The sequence below is a fragment of the Condylura cristata genome, unplaced genomic scaffold (assembly GCF_000260355.1).
Source record: "Condylura cristata isolate star-nosed mole 26May11 unplaced genomic scaffold, ConCri1.0 scaffold00008, whole genome shotgun sequence".
Taxonomy (NCBI): Eukaryota; Metazoa; Chordata; class Mammalia; order Eulipotyphla; family Talpidae; genus Condylura; species Condylura cristata.
Window position 1 is genome coordinate 16,095,589 of NW_004567109.1, and position 6,632 is coordinate 16,102,220.

A 6,632-nucleotide genomic window follows, 5' to 3' on the forward strand; every position below is an offset into this window, starting at 1 on the left:
CGGGGGGCCCGGGAGGCCCCCCGCGCAGGAAGAAGTCCCGCTCCGGCGCGTCCAGCCTTCGCCGAGCCTTCAGCTGGCTGCGGGGCAAGCGGCGCAAGAAGAAGGCGGCGGGGGCGGAGGGTTCGGACGCGGCCGCCCCCCGGGGCAAGAAAGCGGACGACAAGGCCAAGAAGGCCAAGGGTAAAGGCCGAGGTAAGGCGGCCGGCACCTGGGCTCGCGCGGGGCGGCGCCGAGGGTGCGGCCAGGGTGGCTCCGTTGGGGGTCCGCCGCGTCCGGAGGGAGTGACCCCGTCGAGCTGGCGCTAGGGGCGCAAAGAGCCGAGACCTAGGACCCCCTCCTGCGCCGCCCCTCAGCCCTGTCCAGACTCAGCCTTGCCCGGCTCTGGGGACTTCGAGGAGACCCCGGGCTGGGACCGGGGCCACTTGGCCAGGCAGGAAGCTGGCGGTCGGCTCTTGGGACGTTTGAAACCACCCCTTACCCCAGGCTCATCCAGGTTCTGCCCTCTGCTGAGTCAGGGGGTCAAAGATTTGACTCTGGCCTGGGGCCAATGGGAGAGGCTGGAGACCTTGGGGATGGGGTGGGAAGGGGGGGTCCCTCAACTGCACTTAAAGGGCGTTTCAGCCATCTGGTAGATCTAGGTTTCCAGTTCCACAGAAGACCCAGCGCAGGGCAGAGTATTAGCTTTTCCCATGGCTCGCCCTCTCCCCCCTTCCCCCCTCACCTGGGCCAAACCGCAAACATCCACCTTCTAGGGTGGTGAGCTCACTCAAGGGAACCCAGGCCCCTCCCATCGCTCTGTCCCCCAACCCTGGTAGAAGCATTATAACATTCCTCCAGTGTGGGAAGTGTGCTTCCACATGGGGGAACCGAGGCCCAAGTTCACAGAGGGGCTGTACCAGCTTTGGGGGGTGCCTAAAGAAGGCAGCTAATTCCCTGCCTTTGGGCTCACTCTGGCCCATGGTCTGGAAAGATCAGCCTGAGGGGAGAGGAAACTGACTGGACCTGCTAGGATCGCTTTTCACTGGCCACTTGCTTGGTTCTTTGCTTATTCCCCCTGTTTCTGCCTCCTGTTTTGGGGGAGGGCATGACTTTGCCAGAGGGTGGGGCTCCCTGGGGACTTACTGTCCTCTGAAGTCTACCTTTCCAAGCTGGGGTGCCTGAGGTGAGGAAATGGCACTGTGACTGAGGCCCTTCCCGTTCCTCCAGGCCTGCACTTACCCTCCCAGTGTCCTTTAACCACCTCCTCTGGAGGATCAGAGGGAACACTCTAGGGGTCAGGAAAAGGGTGACCAGCCTCTTGTGTGATTGCATCCGGCCTGACCTTCCTTTGGGATAAAGGCCCTGCTCTCCTGCGGCCCAGCCACTAATAAAAGTCAGGATGGATGCTGGGACAAGGGTGTGGTGGGTGGGTGGGCCCTGAAAGGCTATTGGGAGAGAGGGGTGTTTCCAGGGACTCTGTGTCCTCTCCATCTCACTCCAAAGGATGGCTTGTGGTCAGGTGGTCAGGGTTGGAGGCAGAAGGCTGTGGTGTAGGGGGCCCTTTTACCCTGGAGACCAGCCTGGAGGCAGAGGCTGGAAAAGCTGACACTAGGTCTGAGCTCCAACACACCCTTTGGGGTCATTGGGTCAGTGGCCAGGCCTCCCCTTGCCTTCTATTTGGTATCAGGTAGCACTGGGCTTTCCAGGCAGCAGGTCTGATTTGAGACAGTGTGTGAGAGCAACACCTCTCACGCCCCGCCTGTTGTTTCCCTGGCCTGGGGGTGGCCCCAGGTAGGGCCATAGGAAGTCTTGCTCCATTTTGCTCCAACCTCCTATTATTCCAATTGTTTCCTTGTCAGTCGCCTGGCTCGACTTCTTTTCTGTTTATTAAGAGAAATGAATCCAATCTCTCTAATCTCCGCTGGCACCATTGGTCAGGAAGGGGAAGCCCACGGAGTACTTAACTCTTTCTGGGGGAAATATTCAGACTGAAGAAGGGATTCTGGGAGGCCAGGGACCTTTGCTGGGTAGGTCATTATTGCTTCCATCACAGTCTCTGCACCAGAGACTTCAGATCTTGGCTCCCCTGCTACCAGATGGGAAAATGAGCACCTCTCTTCCGGATTCTTCTACTCCCTGCCCTAAAAAGACTTAAAAAGAGAAGAAATGTGACATATATTGATTACTCAGAATGTGCCAGCAGCTCTGTATCCCTGATTTCATATGTGCCCATTTGCAGATGGGAACATTGAAGCTCAGAGACTAAGCGATTGATTTCTCTAAATTGGGATTTGAACTCAAATCATCTGTCTCCAGAAACTGGTAGTGTTTCCACGATTCTCTCAAGGACTTAGACCATGGTGTCTTAAAGCCTTAAAGATCTACTCACCTCCATTCCACAGATGGGAAGGGCCCAGGGGAGTAAGAGGATGTGATCGGTGGGGGAATATCAGAGTCAGATGAAAGCGAGTTTAAATCCTGCCTCCTCGGCAGCCCACTAACATAAACAAGCAGCTTCTCGGGGTGTGTGTGTGTGGGGGGGCTCCCTGACTCCATGATCCACAGATCAGGGGACCCTTCCTACCAGGTGCCCCTCTGGCTGGACCATGTCTTGGTGGACCTGAAACCTTTCTGTCTCTACAAGATCCTCATAAAAAGAGGATGTGAACATTCCGTGAGAGTAAAGTTGCCAGGGAGAGACAAGGGGTTGCTGTTAGTGTGTTTGTTGAGTCACCTGAGCTCTGAGGACCTAGTCTGGAAGGAACAGGCTTTGAGGCTGACAGGACAACTCTGCTTTCCCTGTGTGCCTCTCAGGCCACGTGATGCCCTCAGGTTATTAACTCCTCCGAGGCCTAGTTTCCTTATCTGTAAAATGAGGGATAATAAATCCTGGCTTTATGGAGGTGTATCTGGGAGCCAGTGAAATAAGCAGACTTGCAGGTGCTTTGTGAACTGTGGAGCAGGTTTCTGTTGTTCTGATGCCCAGGACATGGGCATTACCAGAGTTCATCCTGGTCCAGCTTTGCAAAACAACTCAGCTGGTTACGCTTCAGACACCCCTGATGCCGTCTGTTAATTGAGATGGAATCCACAGAAGGTGGAGTCTTATGTGTATCCAGTGGAAAGATTCAGACCCAAAGGAAAGTAAACAAACAGGAGTCCAAATTTTCCGGAAATGTCACTTGATCTCTAGACAAGTGTGTGGGGAAGAAGTGCTTCTGGGACAGATGCCAGGACTGGACCCTGGGAGATAAGCAGGGGAGGCTTCTGGAGGAGGTGAGCAGTGTGGGGCTGGGGCAAGAGTGGCTGTGTGCCAGGGACTGGTGGCGTTGTCAAGAGCATTTCCCTGTCCTCAGCACAGCCTGGGAGGCAGGCAGTTACTGCCATTTACAGATGAGAAAACAGGCCAGAGGGTGACAGTAAAGTTAGTGCAGGTCACTCAGCTTCGTTTGAACAAGGCATCCTAGTGTCAGGCCATACTCTGGGGGTGCGAATACTTGGGACAAGCAGGCATGCGTCCTGCCTGCATGGACAGGACGCTGATAGGCATGGCAAGGACAGAGCTACTTCAGACGCCACACTCTCCAAACAAAACAGTGAGGTTGGTGTGTTTCTGCCTCTGGAGAGAGACACTCAGTAGAGATTCTTCGCACCAGCTTGGGGACAGCAGGACATGGCCTGCCTGAAGGTTCAGCTTCTCTGGTTGTGGCCAGTGGCTGGGGGATGGGTGTGGGAATTGATCCCATATATTGATAGGATGCTGGAACCACTCTCCCAGGCCCAGCAGATTTAACCTCATGAACTCTGCACCCTCTTGTGGAGAGCTGCACAAACACTTGAGTTTGAGTATCGAGCTACTTTACGTCCTTGGGCAAGTGCTGCCTCACCCCGGGCCAGACTTGACCTCCCTTAACAAAGATAATGTTAACGGCCTTTGGGACCCAGCTAGTTTTAGAATGCTATAGTTTGAGAATGGACTGGAGAAGCAAACTGGTAGGAGCTGGGGTATGGAGCTGTGAGCTGTGTCCAGGAAAGGAGAGCCCCCCTTTGGCCTGCCAGGTGGAGAGGACGTGGGGATTCAGTGACCTGAATGTCAGAGAAAGTGGGCGAGGAGGACGCACGGTGAATAATGCCATATGTCTGTGCAGACGAAGGGGCTCTGTATCTCTGCAGTGAAGAGAGGACCCCAAGGCACTTCGGGTAATAGGCACTTGGTCTCTGACGTTAGGATGACATCTATTTTCTTTTCAGTAAACACGCCGTGTATTTCCGCATCCTCGCCACTGCTTGTGCCATTCCTATCAAGAATGTGCTTTCTAAGCATTGAACTCCTTGTTACCTCTCAAGGCCTGGCTCCAGTGTCATTGTCTCTGTCATACTCTGAAGTGACTGCCTTCAGACTCTACAGCAGGGTCTGTAGGTGACTTGGAGTGGACAGTGTGTGCTTTTTCTGAAACGTTTTTTCTTGGGCACGGGCATCTCAGTGTCCTGAGCCTACGCCTGTGTGGAAGTGATAGGGTCAGGGTTCCCTCCTCTAAGGGATACATCCATTAGGAAGATGCCCCTCAGGGGGGGTTTGGATCCACCTTTTCCAACTCCCCTGAAGGAGTGGGCACTGTACTTGCCTTGGGTGCAGCTGGAGAGTAAGCCTTACTGACTTAGTACACAGATAGCTATTAATACATTAATAGATAGCTTTGAGGTAATAAGTACCTTCTATGAGTCAGACACTGTCCTGAGAATGAATGAGAGACAAGTCCCAGACCTTAGGAACCTCACAATTTGAAAGGGGGAACCAGACACTGAACAATTACTTAAGAGTTGGGTGTGACGAAAGAAGGAACACAGTGATCCCAGAGGGAGATCCAGGGCAGCTTCCTTGAGGAGGTGACATGTATGCTAAAATGGAAGGATGGGGGCTTGCCTCGTGGCACAGGAGTCAGTTTCAGCTCTATCCATCTGTCACCAGCTACTGCAGCATGAGTTCGATCCCCGGCCAGGGAGTTGACCCACATGGCACAGCAGACCTTTCTGCACCCTCAGCAGTGTACTTTGTCGATCTGCCTGTTCTGCCCTCCACTCTGTCTCTGGTGAATCCTGTCAGCCTCGTACCTCTGTCCTGTACCCCACTCTTCATACAATAAATATAAATAAATCTTAAAAAAAAAAAAAGAGGCCCTCCCTGGTGGCGCGGCGGTTAGAGCACAGCACTGAGAATCTGAAGCCACTTCTGCATGAGTTCAATTCCCGCCTGCCCCGGAGGAGACCACATGGCGAGCCAGATCTCTCCTGACCCGCCCGCTGCTTCCCTCAGCAGTGTACTTTGTCGATCTGCCTGTTCTGCCCTCCACTCTGTCTCTGGTGAATCCTGTCAGCCTCGTACCTCTGTCCTGTACCCCACTCTTCATACAATAAATATAAATAAATCTTAAAAAAAAAAAAAAAGAAAGAAAGTAAAATGGAAGGATGAGGTCATGCTGGGGCTGAGGGGTTTGCACCTGGGGCTGGGTGAGGCATCTGGTGGAGGCTGAGCTGCATGGCTGACTCGGCTTCTGTGGGCCCAGGGGCCACTGTAACTCGCAGTTCAGCTCCTGAGGGCAGGAGCTGGGTGACAGGTGGGTGACCTGATATGGGCCTCCAGAGCCTGGGCATCAGATCCTAAACACTCAAGAGTTGGTGGCATGAGATGCCGTAGGGAGTCCTCATGGCACAGAAAGATGGCAGGTGAGGCCCAGAGAGGAAGTGACTTGCTCAAGGTCATACAGCTAGACAGTGCTAGAAATGGGCCAGGAGCCCACACCTGTCAGGCTCAGCTCACCTGCCGGCTCCTTTGTTCAGGCTTCAGATGGAAAACCCCACCTCAGAGAGGTGCTACAAAGGCTGGGGCAGAGGGGCAGGAATCCAAGGCCAGAAAGGCCCCACCCCCTTCCTCTCTGAGAGCCTTCAGGGGCTCCCTCCTTGCGGAGGCCCCGAATCCCCACCATGGCGCACTTCCAGTGCCACTTCTGGAAACCCCCCTCAAGTTGGGGGGGCCCTCCCCCATCATTCTCTCCTGCTTTTCCTTCTCCTGCTCCCGAAGCACAGCTCTCAGCAAGGTTTGGCTGCCTGGAGTAGCTAAACCTGGTAGCCAGTGAAATCTGCACCCCGCTGTCTGTAAGGAGAGCCTCCTCTCACCCACCCGCCCTGGGAAACCCCTCTCCCCGCTCTCAAAGCTCTCTCCCCTGCTCTGGCCTGTCATTTGCTAAAGAAAACTAATGAGAGGAGTCACTGTGTATGTACTGTTTGGGCCACAGTGAGTGGGGTGGGGTGGGGTGGGGAGAGCAGGTGTGCTGCCTCTACCTTTCCTCGCTGAACCCCGCTGTCGCTTCCAGGCCCTTGACAGACTTGAAGAAGGAAGCAGGTGGCAGCGGTTCACATGGGCTTGGGGATGAAAACTGTACACTCGCCCCCTTTATCCTCAGTGCTGGCTCATGAAGGTGCCAGCCCTACTCACAAGGTGCTGGCTCTGTGTGTGGCATGAGGGGCAGAGAGAGACAGCTCAGCTTCAGAAGTTTAGATTTGCATCTTGTGGCAAAGTGTGTGATTCCTGGGAGGCTTCTGGTGGGTTCTGCTCCAAGGTGAGCCTTTTTAATTTTTTATGCTTTAAAAAAAAA